The sequence below is a fragment of the Cherax quadricarinatus genome, chromosome 85, assembly GCF_038502225.1.
Source record: "Cherax quadricarinatus isolate ZL_2023a chromosome 85, ASM3850222v1, whole genome shotgun sequence".
Lineage (NCBI taxonomy): Eukaryota > Metazoa > Arthropoda > Malacostraca > Decapoda > Parastacidae > Cherax > Cherax quadricarinatus.
Window position 1 is genome coordinate 10,309,270 of NC_091376.1, and position 16,735 is coordinate 10,326,004.

The 16,735-nt window shown below is 49.4% G+C and overlaps 1 protein-coding gene and 1 pseudogene across 3 annotated transcripts in view; both read right to left on the minus strand.

Moving 5' to 3' along the window:
- LOC128703154 (A disintegrin and metalloproteinase with thrombospondin motifs 9) overlaps positions 1 to 16,735 on the minus strand; it is a 1,205,378-nt gene that overhangs the window by 755,948 nt on the left and 432,695 nt on the right. The gene's annotated exons all lie outside the window — the stretch shown is intronic.
- Positions 6,292 to 6,410, minus strand: LOC128703300 (5S ribosomal RNA; annotated as a pseudogene).

The following is a 16,735-nucleotide window of genomic DNA, read 5'->3' on the forward strand; positions in this document are numbered from 1 at the left end:
GTCTGGCATCTCTCCTCTCCTTCACTGTCTGGCATCTCTCCTCTCCTTCACTGTCTGGCCTCTCATCTCTCCTTCACTGTCTGGCATCTCTCCTCTCCTTCACTGTCTGGCATCTCTCCTCTCCTTCACTGTCTGGCATCTCTCCTCTCCTTCACTGTCTGGCATCTCTCCTCTCCTTCACTGTCTGGCATCTCTCCTCTCCTTCACTGTCTGGCATCTCTCCTCTCCTTCACTGTCTGGCATCTCTCCTCTCCTTCACTGTCTGGCATCTCTCCTCTCCTTCACTGTCTGGCATCTCTCCTCTCCTTCACTGTCTGGCATCTCTCCTCTCCTTCACTGTCTGGCATCTCTCCTCTCCTTCACTGTCTGGCATCTCTCCTCTCCTTCACTGTCTGGCATCTCTCCTCTCCTTCACTGTCTGGCATCTCTCCTCTCCTTCACTGTCTGACATCTCTCCTCTCCTTCACTGTCTGGCATCTCTCCTCTCCTTCACTGTCTGGCATCTCTCCTCTCCTTCACTGTCTGGCATCTCTCCTCTCCTTCACTGTCTGGCATCTCTCCTCTCCTTCACTGTCTGGCATCTCTCCTCTCCTTCACTGTCTGACATCTCTCCTCTCCTTCACTGTCTGGCATCTCTCCTCTCCTTCACTGTCTGGCATCTCTCCTCTCCTTCACTGTCTGGCATCTCTCCTCTCCTTCACTATCTGGCATCTCTCCTCTCCTTCACTGTCTGGCATCTCTCCTCTCCTTCACTGTCTGGCATCTCTCCTCTCCTTCACTATCTGGCATCTCTCCTCTCCTTCACTGTCTGGCCTCTCTCCTCTCCTTCACTGTCTGGCATCTCTCCTCTCCTTCACTGTCTGGCATCTCTCCTCTCCTTCACTGTCTGGCATCTCTCCTCTCCTTCACTGTCTGGCCTCTCTGCTCTCCTTCGCTGTCTGGCCTCTCTCCTCTCTCCTTCACTGTCTGGCATCTCTCCTCTCCTTCACTGTCTGGCATCTCTCCTCTCCTTCACTGTCTGGCATCTCTCCTCTCCTTCACTGTCTGGCATCTCTCCTCTCCTTCACTGTCTGGCATCTCTCCTCTCCTTCACTGTCTGGCATCTCTCCTCTCCTTCACTGTCTGGCATCTCTCCTCTCCTTCACTGTCTGGCATCTCTCCTCTCCTTCACTGTCTGGCATCTCTCCTCTCCTTCACTGTCTGGCATCTCTCCTCTCCTTCACTGTCTGGCCTCTCATCTCTCCTTCACTGTCTGGCATCTCTCCTCTCTCCTTCACTGTCTGGCATCTCTCCTCTCCTTCACTGTCTGGCATCTCATCTCTCCTTCACTGTCTGACATCTCTCCTCTCCTTCACTGTCTGGCATCTCTCCTCTCCTTCACTGTCTGGCATCTCTCCTCTCCTTCACTGTCTGGCATCTCTCCTCTCCTTCACTGTCTGGCATCTCTCCTCTCCTTCACTGTCTGGCATCTCTCCTCTCCTTCACTGTCTGGCATCTCTCCTCTCCTTCACTGTCTGGCATCTCTCCTCTCCTTCACTGTCTGGCATCTCTCCTCTCCTTCACTGTCTGGCATCTCTCCTCTCCTTCACTGTCTGGCATCTCTCCTCTCCTTCACTGTCTGGCATCTCTCCTCTCCTTCACTGTCTGGCATCTCTCCTCTCCTTCACTGTCTGGCCTCTCATCTCTCCTTCACTGTCTGGCATCTCTCCTCTCTCCTTCACTGTCTGGCATCTCTCCTCTCCTTCACTGTCTGGCATCTCATCTCTCCTTCACTGTCTGACATCTCTCCTCTCCTTCACTGTCTGGCATCTCATCTCTCCTTCACTGTCTGGTCTCTCTCCTCTCCTTCACTGTCTGGCCTCTCTCCTCTCCTTCACTGTCTGGCCTCTCTCCTCTCCTTCACTGTCTGGTCTCTCTCCTCTCCTTCACTGTCTGGTCTCTCTCCTCTCCTTCACTGTCTGGCCTCTCTCCTCTCCTTCACTGTCTGGCCTCTCTCCTCTCCTTCACTGTCTGGCCTCTCTCCTCTCCTTCACTGTCTGGTCTCTCTCATCTCCTTCACTGTCTGGCCTCTCTCCTCTCCTTCACTGTCTGGTCTCTCTCCTCTCCTTCACTGTCTGGCCTCTCTCCTCTCCTTCACTGTCTGGCCTCTCTCCTCTCCTTCACTGTCTGGTCTCTCTCCTCTCCTTCACTTTCTGGCATCTCTCCTCTCCTTCACTGTCTGGCATCTCTCCTCTCCTTCACTGTCTGGCATCTCTCCTCTCCTTCACTGTCTGGCATCTCTCCTCTCCTTCACTGTCTGGCATCTCTCCTCTCCTTCACTGTCTGGCATCTCTCCTCTCCTTCACTGTCTGGCATCTCTCCTCTCTCCTTCACTGTCTGGCATCTCTCCTCTCCTTCACTGTCTGGCATCTCATCTCTCCTTCACTGTCTGACATCTCTCCTCTCCTTCACTGTCTGGCATCTCATCTCTCCTTCACTGTCTGGTCTCTCTCCTCTCCTTCACTGTCTGGTCTCTCTCCTCTCCTTCACTGTCTGGCCTCTCTCCTCTCCTTCACTGTCTGGCCTCTCTCCTCTCCTTCACTGTCTGGCCTCTCTCCTCTCCTTCACTGTCTGGTCTCTCTCATCTCCTTCACTGTCTGGCCTCTCTCCTCTCCTTCACTGTCTGGTCTCTCTCCTCTCCTTCACTGTCTGGCCTCTCTCCTCTCCTTCACTGTCTGGCCTCTCTCCTCTCCTTCACTGTCTGGTCTCTCTCCTCTCCTTCACTTTCTGGCCTCTCTCCTCTCCTTCACTGTCTGGTCTCTCTCCTCTCCTTCACTGTCTGGTCTCTCTCCTCTCCTTCACTGTCTGGCATCTCTCCTCTCCTTCACTGTCTGGCATCTCTTCTCTCCTTCACTGTCTGGTCTCTCTCCTCTCCTTCACTGTCTGGTCTCTCTCCTCTCCTTCACTGTCTGGTCTCTCTCCTCTCCTTCACTGTCTGACCTCTACTGTCACCCTTACTGTCTGGCCCCTACTGTCACCCTCACTGTCTGACCTCTACTGTCACCCTGACTGTCTGGCTTCTACTGTCACCCTTACTGTCTGGCCTCTACTGTCACCCTCACTGTCTGGCCTCTACTGTCACCCTCACTGTCTGGCTTCTGTCACCCTCACTGTCTGGCCTCTACTGTCACCCTCACTGTCTGGCCTCTGCTGTCACCCTCACTGTCTGGCTTCTGTCACCCTCACTGTCTGGCTTCTACTGTCACCCTCACTGTCTGGTCTCTACTATTACCCTCACTGTCTGGCCTCTACTGTCACCCTCATTGTCTGGCCTCTACTGTCACCCTCACTGTCTGGCTTCTGTCATCCTCACTGTCTGGCCTCTAATGTCACCCTCACTGGCCTCTACTGTCACCCTCACTGTCTGGCCTCTAATGTCACCCTCACTGTCTGGCCTCTACTGTCACCCTCACTGTCTGGCCTCTACTGTCACCCTCACTGTCTGGCCTCTACTGTCACCCTCACTGTCTGGCCTCTACTGTCACCCTCACTGTCTGGCCTCTACTGTCACCCTCACTGTCTGGCCTCTCTCCAGACCCTTACTGTCAAGTCTGTTCCCTCACCCTCACCCTTCACCCTAACCCACACCCCTCACCATCACCCCTCACAGTGTCTGGCATCTCCCACTATCACATGACTTAAATATCCAATGAACAACAGAGTCTAGACGCAGGAATCGTCCCAAAACTATACAATATCACCCAATTTCAAAGGTGGCAATAAAGTAATCGCAAAAAAATATATATGTAGAATGTTAGCGCTAACTTCGTACATTCTAAAAATTTTTTTATAGGGTTTCAAAACGAAAGATCGATGATCATATGGATTTACAACTGTATAATTCAGGTATGTGATGATTTTGTAAATCATTTACATCATAACATGGGTTTAGAATGGCTTTTGCCTCTCGTAGTTGATGGATCATTACATGGCCTTGGATGCACTGGAAGACAAACATGCAGATATAGTCCGGGGAGCCGGACTCGAGTCCTGGAGGTGGGAAGTACACAGTGCCTGCATACTGAAGGAGGGATTCTGATATGTTGCAGTTTTTTAACCGTAGTGTTGGCGCTCCTCTGGCATGACAGTGATGGAGTAAATGATGATGGAAGTGTTTCTTCTTTTTCAGGTCACCCTTCCTTAGTGGGAAACGGCTGATGTGTTAATAATAAAAAATTACTTTAAATGCCTTCGATATACACAAGAAAGAACACTGCAGCAGGTCCACTGGCCCATGCATGATCAAAGTGTACTATCTTAAATAAATAGTGGCCAGAAGAACTAACTGGAAGCTGAACTCTGGAATCAACAGGTATGAGAGGTAGGAAAAGCCATCACAAACTGATGCTCTTCTAGTAAATACTTTTATCTCGTTCTTAAGTAAACTGACGTGACTAGTACACGGCTACTAGTGTCCAATCTGTGGCCGGTTTGAAAGATCTTGTACCCTCACAGCTCTGTCTGGAGACATATTTCCATGGTGACTGCCTGGTCAACCAGGCTGCTGCTGCTATCGAGAGGTTTTTCTACTTCCAGAGCCCAGCCTTGGGCCAGGCTCGTCTGGTACTTGCCTAGTCAACAAGGCTGTTGCTAGTACCAAGACACGTAATATAAAAGGCATAATTTACACGTTGTGCTCAGAAGTGAGCTGTTCCAAGTCCACAGAATACAAACTCTATATTCACCTTAAATAAACATTCTGGTAGAGGAGAGAGAGGAAATTTTAATACCTTTAAAGCACTTTAACTCGACAGATCACTCAGCACTCATCACAAGAAATAAATTCACGTAAAAAAACATGCAAGACTGTGGCATGCAAAGAGTACGTAACCTTTATTCGGCGCATGTACATACCCTCATTTACAGGCTATCTCCCCCAACCAGCGAACCAGGTTGCTAAGAGTTGATGATGGGGCCCCGTCGTTCAACTAGTGACCAGGTTCTAGCCAATAAGAAGATGGTTTTGGCAATCGCAGAGGTTATGTGGGTACCACTCTCCTGTCTGCCCTTGTCATTCCCATTCTAGAGCTGGTTGAAGCACGGTCTGCTATCTTGTGGCTTCTATTTCTGCCTTGCTTACCGTGGAGTGCACTATACTTATCACTGTACATAGTGTACATATTGCTGTTCTAAATTGGTGAAGGATAATATAAGTCTAAACTTTTTCTGCTGTGTTTATTTTGCTCCCATTACACCCGGGATAACAGGCCATTTGGAATCCTGGGTTGTAATAAAGACTAAATTAACAAACAAAAATTACTATCACAAACACACAAAACAATTACTATTACACCAAGATAAAAACCAGCATCAGTCTAGAAAATCCATTAAGCTGTCAATGTGAATCATCTAAAAGTTCCCCGAGGTCCCTACAGGTATGCCGACGGAGGTCAGGTGAGGGTAAGAGGGGAGGAGAGGTCACGTCACACGCAACAAAGACAGGAAATGGTAAATCAGGTCATAAGTGACACGAAATCATAATAGCACGATTGAAACAAATCACAAATGGGTGGGTTTAACGCACTGGCCTGTGAGATTTAAGACTCACTTGCCATAGGTTCGAACCCCATTCGTTATCTGACACTTGAGTGGGTAGGATCCTGTGTGGGAAGGCTACCTAGTACTAGATATACAAGGATTTATCTGTACCGAAAGCTTAGTATTTCTGCTCAACATCGTTATGTACCCTCACGATGGCGGCTTCCAAACACCTCCTCCTAACCATATTATCCTCCATTTAAGTTTGGCCCAGTCGAACACTATGACCTGTGTGAGTTTGTGTGTGTGTGACACGTGTCGAGTTACAGATCGTGAATGCTTATTTACTCAACTCAAGTACGACATCAAAGCTACGTGTAGTCTCACCCAAGTAATGCTTGTCGCACCCTGCACAGAGGATATTGTAGGCACCTGTTGTGCTGCTGGTGGCTTCATGGAGGATGGGCTGATTGTTGTTCATGGTTTTGGAGGTTATTACTGCCAAGTTGATTTTAGACATCTGGAGAGTAGATGGTAGGATGTGTTAATCTTTTAGAAAACCAACAAGTTGAAGAATGATGTTGATGTGTCTAACAGGTATGATGCTGCTGTCTTTAACAGGTATGATGTTAATGTTTTCTTAATCATTTACATATTAGATAGACGGCTCTTTAACTTATACCTTGGATGAGTTTCGAGAGTCTCTACTCCAGAGCCCGGCCATGGACCAGGCTCGTCTAGTGCTAGCCTGGCCCAGCAGGCTGAAAATATTGATACCAACACCATTTGGTATTCCCAAGCAGTTACCCATCCAAGTACTAACCAAACCCAACATTGCTTAACTCCGCTGTTCGGACGAGAAGCGGTGCGTTCAACGTGTTATGGCCGTTGACAAGTGGGTAAAAAATGCATCAAATAAGGCAGATTACCAGGGTTTTGAAATAATGTGCAGTACTATAATCGCAAGTGAAACGGCAATTTTCAAGTCCCGGAGTGCATTCGCCTAGCTGAGTGTCCATGGTTCGATTCCAGCAAGAGTGGAAACATTGGGCATGTTTTCTTACACCTGCTGCCCCTGTTCACATTGCAGTAAGTAGGTACCTGGGTTTTAGTGGACTGGTTTGGGTGACATCCTAGAGGGGGTGGGGGGGATAGTATACCTGGACTGGCCCTTGAGATAAACTAAGGATAACTCTTAGCCTGTAAAACTGATCTGTGTTAAAGATACTCTAGGCTACAAATTCTGTAAACCTCAAAGATGCAGTGGCGACGTCAAGGGAAAGCAAGAAAAGCTGACAAAGATTCTCATTATCTCTACCAGTTCTTAAATAACAATAATATCGCAGTTTCAACATATTGCCACCCCAAGTGTAGAAGTTTTTAAAAGGAAATTGGACCTGTTCAATCTTTTTTTTTTTAGTGCAGGTTATTCGTATATTGATCCAACCACGATGATGAGCTCAGAGCACGTCGGGCAAATTAGGTTTTCTACCCAGAATGCGACCCACACCAGTCAACTAATACCCAGGTACTTATTTTACTGCTGGTAAACATGGACAGCAGGTGTCTCAAGTAAACACGTCCTTATATTTCCACCCGTACCGGGGATCGAATCATGGACCTCAACGTAAGAGCTGAGTGCACTACCAACCAAGCTACAGGTTCTTATTTTTAATAAGGTGATGTCTGTTAAGTGACTTTCTGAGCACAAACTCTAGTAGACGATGATGTTTTAGCAAGCCCAAGCAGGCTAAAAACAGTGTCTTCCCACCACCGAGAGAGAGTGCATGTCTCTCGCCTTTCCTGTGTTCACCGACCTCCTGGGAGACGCTCTGGAAATGGCATTTCCTGTTCGTATGCAGTTTTTAGATTCGTTATGCAGATCACTGTCGTCTTTGTGTGCTCTCCCGGCTACTTATGTATAATTATGCACTTTGGTTATATTTTTCTACCAAGTTTCGTCAAGGTTAACTTACTCTTTGTCTTTTGGGTTGACCAAATAGTTATTTTTATTGCTATTATCATATTTTATTATTCTTGCTATTATTATTATTATTGTTGCTATTACTATTATTATTGCTATATTATGATTACTGTTATTGTTATTACTAGTGATATTATTATTAGTGTCATATTTTAATTGTTTCGAACGTGAGATTTCAAATTACTTTCCCTTAAATTACAGATTACCTTACACGATTATAATTTGGCGTCTATTACTGGTGTAAATTTTTAATTCATACAGAAAGTCCCCCCCCCCCAAAAAAAAAGAGATAATGTAGCTCAGTTATAGCGCCTTCTGTTCACAACCATATGACCCAGGTTAAATCCTGGGTGATGGGGAGGCGAAGTAGCAAGATACCTATCATTTGCTACCTCCTGTTCACCAGCAGTAAACAAATGCCTAGCTGACTGTTGTGGGTTAGGTAGCTGTTGACGGTTAGTTGACTGCTGGGGTTTGGCACTAGACCGAGGGGGCGTTGCCCCCCGCGAAAACACGATTCAGGTTTCAGAATCATAAAAATGTATTAAAAACCACAGTGGAAACTACACTGCTTGTCTTTCATGGGTTAATCTCTGTTGTTAACCCTCTGGTTAACCTGTGTGGTTAATCCTCTGGTTAACCTGTGTGGTTAACCTTCTGGTTAACCTGTGTGGTTAACCTGTGTTGGTAACCCTCTGGTTAACCTGTGTGGTTAATCCTCTGGTTAACCTGTGTGGTTAATCCTCTGGTTAACCTGTGTTAACCCTCTGGTTAATCTCTGTTGTTAACCCTCTGTAACCTATTTCGATTTTTATTTCTATTCCGGCAGCCCGACCTGAGGCGAGGCTTCCTGGCTGACAGCCTGGTCAACTAGTCTGTTGGTACTAGCGAGCCTCAGGACCACACAGCAATCACAACCTGGTTGATCAGGCACCCTGAACAGTCGCCAAATTTCCAAGCAACCTTTCTTATATGTGGTGGTAACAGTTTCAATAATGCAACCTACCTGGAGGGTGTTCCGGGGGTCAACGCCCCCGCGGCCCAGTCCTTGACCAGGCCTCCCGGTGGATCAGAGCCTGATCAACCAGTCTGTTACTGCCGGCCTCACGTAATCCAACATACGAACCACAGCCCGGCTGAATGGGGACTGACTTTAGGTGCCTGTCCAGCTCCTCCTTGTCTAAATATGCCAACTGCATCCTTGCTTTTCACTGGAGTTATACAAATTCCTCCTGTAAATTTCTCTCCCCAGTACGTTATGTTTTTTTCCATGTATGTTTTGTTGTGTCCCTCTCTTCTCTATTTCAAAGAATATATTCCAAGTACTTTGAGGTATTTCCAGGCAAGTTACTCCTAAAACTTACTGGACTGTGAATTTTAGAACTCACCTGTCATGGGTTCAAGTCCTACCCGTTCCCTGGTTTGTTTATAATCCTGTTATTACGATTTCGCAAGCCAAAATAGTTTATAGATTTTACGTAGGCAGTAAACAACCTCAGTACTCAATGTCAGACATATTGATGAAGAATTAAGACATGTGCAACATCTGGGTATCTTTTTTACAGACGTTTCGCCAACCAGTGGCTTTATCATACAGATTCAGGGACATGAAAGGAAGACAGAACTATGTACAAAAGACGAGTAATCAGTTCCTCAGCCTTGGAGTTGGTGAAGATCACCGTCGTGTTGAAGAATCTAAAGCAGTCATATTTATGTAGGTTTGCCAGGGCGGGTCCTGGCCCGGGTCTTCTCCGTGTGGTGACCTGGCAGTGGCTCCCGCGGGAGTGTGTACAAGTGATGTACCGTTTACAGCCCTATGTCAGGGGCACGGTGAGCATTCATGACAAGTGGAGTACCGTTTACAGCCCTATGTCAGGGGCACGGTGAGCATTCATGACAAGTGGAGTACCGTTTACAGCCCTATGTCAGGGGCACGGTGAGCATTCATAACAAGTGGAGTACCGTTTACAGCCCTATGTCAGGGGCACGGTGAGCATTCATGACAAGTGGAGTACCGTTTACAGCTTTATGGCGGGGACAGCCCTATGACAAGGGCACGGTTGAGCACAGGCATGAAAACTGGAGCTAATATAGTGGCGTCAGGTGAGGGACTTGCAGCAGATGAACACATCGTCACTGGTAGGCGCACATACTGCGTGTATAGAAGTGTGTATCTCTCACTGTATATACACCGTGAGATTACTTTAATCCATATATCAGAATTTTAGGTATTCTTAACTGGCAGTAAACTGGCGACGCACATAGCTGAAGGTGTTTAAACCCAGTAAACCAACCATTACAAAGTTAAACCTCCAAGATCGTCAACTATAAGAGGCTCCGAAGACAAACCTTTACCTTTGATGAGTTCCGAGAGTTTTTCTACTTCTGGAGCCCGGCCATAGGCCAGGCTCATTAGGTGTTTGCCTGATCAACCAGACTGTTGTTGGTGGTGGCCGGCTGACCCGCATATCCATCACAGCCTGGGTGATCTGGCACTTGGTGATGGTACTTGTCCAGTTTCTTCTTCAAGACTTCTACACTTGTCCCAGCAGTGTTTCTGATAAAACATGTCCAACACCTGACTAAATTTAAAAAAAAAAAAAAAGACGTTTCGCCCACCGGGGGTTTCAGTTAAATTTTTGTTTGTTTGTTTTGATTTTGGTTTGTGTTTTTTTCTTTGTTCTCACTGTTTCGTTGTAATATACAAGTGACGTCAAAACACACTGTGCATAAGAAACAGCAACATACTACTGGTTATTTTTAAGAGTGTCAAGTTCCTCAGATCTGTGCCTGATTAGCCGGGCTGTGGTTCCTACATTGGACTGCTTGTGACCAGCAGTAACAGTCTGGATGATCAGGCGTCGATCCCCGGAAAACGTCCATCGGATATGTTTATGGGATACGTGGTCAGGTTTCTGTAACAGCCTGGTCAACCAGGCTGTTACTGTTGGATTATATATCGCTGATTTTCATGACGTGTTAGATCGGAAGGAAAAATAGGGAACAACACGCAAGGTCACAAGGACAACACGCAAGGTCACAAGGACAACACGCAAGGTCACAAGGACAACACGCAAGGTCACAAGGACAACACGCAAGGTTACAAGGACAACACGCAAGGTCACAAGGACAACACGCAAGGTCACAAGGACAACACGCAAGGTCACAAGGACAACACGCAAGGTCACAAGGACAACACGCAAGGTCACAAGGGCAACACGCAAGGTCACAAGGACAACACTCAAGGTCACAAGGACAACACGCAAGGTCACAAGGGCAACACGCAAGGTCACAAGGACAACACGCAAGGTCACAAGGACAACACGCAAGGTCACAATTACAACACGCAAGGTCACAAGGACAACACGCAAGGTTACAAGGACAACACGCAAGGTCACAAGGACAACACGCAAGGTCACAAGGACAACACGCAAGGTCACAAGGACAACACGCAAGGTCACAAGGACAACACGCAAGGTCACAAGGACAACACGCAAGGTCACAAGGACAACAAACTCTGTGTGTGAGCATTATAGCTTAGTTAATTTTATCGCCGCACTAAAAATACTTAATATCAGAGAGTGTGACGAGGCTACTAACCCAGCCTTTCCCACAAGCAGTGTTGACGGTGCTTGTAGCCACCACCACCTACACCACCACTACTACCACCACCACCACCTACACCACCATTACCACCACCACCAGCAACACCTACACCACCACTACTACCACCACCACCTACACCACCACTACTACCACCACCAGCAACACCTACACCACCACTACTACCAGCACCACCACCATCACCTACACCACCACTACTACCACCACCACCTACACCACCACTACTACCACCACCACCACCTACACCACCACTACCACCACCACCACCACCTACACCACCACTACTACCACCACCTACACCACCACCACCTACACCACCACTACTACCACCACCACCACCACCTACACCACCACTACTACCACCACCACCTACACCACTAACACCACCACCACCACCTACACCACCACTACCACCACCACCTACACCACTACTACTACCACCACCACCTACACCACCACTACTACCACCACCACCTACACCACCACTACCACCACCACCACCTACACCACCACTACTACCACCACCACCTACACCACCACTACTACCACCACCACCACCTACACCACCACTACAACCACCACCACCACCACCTACACCACCACTACTACCACCACCACCACCTACACCACCACTACTACCACCACCACCACCTACACCACCACTACTACCACCACCACCTACACCACAACTACTACCACCACCACCACCTACACCACCACTACAACCACCACCACCACCTACACCACCACTACTACCACCACCACCACCTACACCACCACTAACACCACCACCACCACCTACACCACCACTACTACCACCACCACCACCACCTACACCACCACTACTACCACCACCACCTACACCACCACTACTACCACCATCTACACCACCACTACCACCACCACCTACACCACCACTACTACCACCACCACCTCCACCACTACTACCACCACCACCTACACCACCACTACTACCACCACCACCACCTACACCACCACTACTACCACCACCACCTACGCCACCACTACTACCACCACCACCACCTACACCACCACTACTACCACCACCACCTACACCACTACTACCACCACCACCACCATCTACACCACCACCTACACCACTACTACTACCACCACTACTACCACCACCACCTACACCACCACTACTACCACCACCACCACCTACACCACCACTACTACCACCACCACCAGCTACACCACCACTACTACCACCACCACCTACACCACCACTACCACCACCACCACCTACACCACCACTACTACCACCACCACCACCTACACCACCACTACCACCACCACCTACACCACCACTACTACCACCACCACCACCTACACCACTACTACCACCACCACCACCACCTACACCACCACTACTACCACCACCACCATCTACACCACCACTACTACCACCACCACCTACACCACCACTACTACCACCACCACCACCTCCTCCTACACCACCACTACTACCACCACCACCACCTACACCACCACTACTACCACCACCTACACCACCACTACTACCACCAACACCACCACCTACACCACCACTACTACCACCACCACCTACACCACCACTACTGCCACCACCACCTACACCACCACTACTACCACCACCATCATCTACACCACCACCACCTACACCACCACTACTACCACCACCACCACCTACACCACCACTACTACCACCACCACCAGCAACACCTACACCACCACCACTACTACCACCACCACCTACACCAGCACTACCACCACCACCAGCAACACCTACACCAGCACTACCACCACCACCAGCAACACCTACACCACCACTACTACCAGCACCACCACCACCTACACCACCACTACTACCACCACCACCACCACCTACACCAGCACTACCACCACCACCAGCAACACCTACACCACCACTACTACCACCACCTACACCACAACTACTACCACCACCAGCAACACCTACACCACCACTACTACCAGCACCACCACCATCACCTACACCAGCACTACCACCACCACCAGCAACACCTACACCACCACTACTACCACCACCTACACCACAACTACTACCACCACCACCACCACCTACACCACCACTACTACCACCACCGCCACCTAAAACCACCACTACTACCACCACCAGCAACACCTACACCACCACTACCAGCACGACCACCACCTACACCACTACTACCACCACCACCACCACATACACCACCACTACTACCACCACCACCACCTGCACCACCACTACTACCACCACCTACACCATCACTACTACCACCACCACCACCTATACCACCACTACTACCACCACCAACACCTACACCACCACTACTACCAGCACCTCCACCACCTACACCACCACTACTACTACCACCACCACCTACACTACCACTACCACCACCACCAGCAACATCTACACCACCACTACTACCAGCACCAGCAACACCTACACCACCACTACTACCAGCACCACCACCACCTACACCACCACAACTACCACCACCTACACCACCACCACCAGCAACACCTACACCACCACTACCACCACCAGCAACACCTACACCACCACTACTACCACCACCAGCAACACCTACACTACCACTACTACCACCACCAGCACCACCTACACCACCACTACTACCACCACCACCACCTACACCACCACCACCAGCAACACCTACACCACCACCAGCAACACCTACACCACCACTACTACCACCACCAGCAACACCTACACCACCACTACTACCACCACCAGCAACACCTACACCACCACTACTACCACCACCACCAGCAACACCTACACCACCACTACTACCACCACCAGCAACACCTACACCACCACTACTACCAGCACCACCACCACCTACACCACCACTGCTACCACCACCAGCAACACCTACACCACCACTACTACCAGCACCACCACCACCTACACCACCACCACTACTACCACCACCAGTAACACCTACACCACCACTACTACCAGCACCACCACCACCTACACCACAACTGCTACCACCACCAGCAACACCTACACCACCACTACTACCAGCACCACCACCACCTACACCACTACTACCACCACCAGCAACACCTACACCACCACTACTACCAGCACCACCACCACCTACACCAGCACTACTACCAGCACCACCACCACCTACACCAGCACTACTACCAGCACCACCACCACCTACACCACTACTACCACCACCAGCAACACCTACACCACCACTACTACCACCACCAGTAACACCTACACCACCACTACTACTAGCACCACCACCACCTACACCACCACTACTACCAGCACCACAACCACCTACACCACCACTACTACCAGCACCAGCAACACCAACACCATCAGCAACAGCACTACTACCACCACCAAAACCACACTACCAGTAATACCAGCCCTACTACCACCATCACCACCAACACTACCACTACCAGTAATACCAGCCCTACTACCGCCATCACCACCAACACTACCACTACCAGTAATACCAGCCCTACTACCGCCATCACCACCAACACTACCACTACCAGTAATACCAGCCCTACTACCGCCATCACCACCAACACTACCACTACCAGTAATACCAGCCCTACTACCACCATCACCACCAACACCACCACTACCAGTAATACCAGCCCTACTACCGCCATCACCACCAACACTACCACTACCAGTAATACCAGCCCTACTACCACCATCACCACCAACACTACCACTACCAGTAATACCAGCCGTACTACCACCATCACCACCAACACTACCACTACCAGTAATACCAGCCCTACTACCACCATCACCACCAACACTACCACTACCAGTAATACCAGCCCTACTACCACTATCACCACCAACACTACCACTACCAGTAATACCAGCACCACCACCACCTACACCACCACTACTACCACCACCACCACCAACACTACCATTACCAGTAATACCAGCACCACCACCACCTACACCACCACTACTACCACCATCACCACCAACACTACCACTGCCAGTAATACCAGCCCTACTACCGCCATCACCACCAACACTACCACTACCAGTAATACCAGCCCTACTAACACCATCACCACCAACACTACCACTACCAGTAATACCAGCCCTACTACCGCCATCACCACCAACACTACCACTACCAGTAATACCAGCCCTACTACCACCATCACCACCAACACTACCACTACCAGTAATACCAGCCCTACTACCATCACCACCAACACTACCACTACCAGTAATACCAGCCGTACTACCACTATCACCACCAACACTACCACTACCAGTAATACCAGCCCTACTACCACCATCACCACCAACACTACCACTACCAGTAATACCAGCCCTACTACCACCATCACCACCAACACTACCACTACCAGTAATACCAGCCCTACTACCGCCATCACCACCAACGCTACCACTACCAGTAATACCAGCCCTACTACCACCATCACCACCAACACTACCACTACTAGTAATACCAGCCCTACTACCACCATCACCACCAGCACTACCACTACCAGTAATACCAGCCCTACTACCACCATCACCACCAACACTACCACTACTAGTAATACCAGCCCTACTACCACCATCACCACCAACACTACCACTACCAGTAATACCAGCCCTACTACCACCATCACCACCAACACTACCACTACCAGTAATACCAGCCCTACTACCGCCATCACCACCAACACTACCACTACCAGTAATACCAGCCCTACTACCACCAACACTACCACTACCAGTAATACCAGCCCTACTACCGCCATCACCACCAACACTACCACTACCAGTAATACCAGCCCTACTACCGTCATCACCACCAACACTACCACTACCAGTAATACCAGCCCTACTACCGCCATCACCACCAACACTACCACTACCAGTAATACCAGCCCTACTACCGCCATCACCACCAACACTACCACTACCAGTAATACCAGCCCTACTACCACCATCACCACCAACACTACCACTACCAGTAATACCAGCCCTACTACCACCATCACTACCACTACCAGTAATACCAGCCCTACTACCACCATCACCACCAACACTACCACTACCAGTAATACCAGCACCACCACCACCTACACCACCACTACTACCATCATCACCACCAACACTACCACTACCAGTAATACCAGCACCACCACCACCTACACCACCACTACTACCACCATCACCACCAACACTACCACTACCAGTAATACCAGCACCACCACCACCTACACCACCACTACTACCACCATCACCACCAACACTACCACTACCAGTAATACCAGCACCACCACCACCTACACCACCACTACTACCACCATCACCACCAACACTACCACTACCAGTAATACCAGCACCACCACCACCTACACCACCACTACTACCACCATCACCACCAACACTACCACTACCAGTAATACCAGCACCACCACCACCTACACCACCACTACTACCACCATCACCACCAACACTACCACTACCAGTAATACCAGCACCACCACCACCTACACCACCACTACTACCACCATCACCACCAACACTACCAC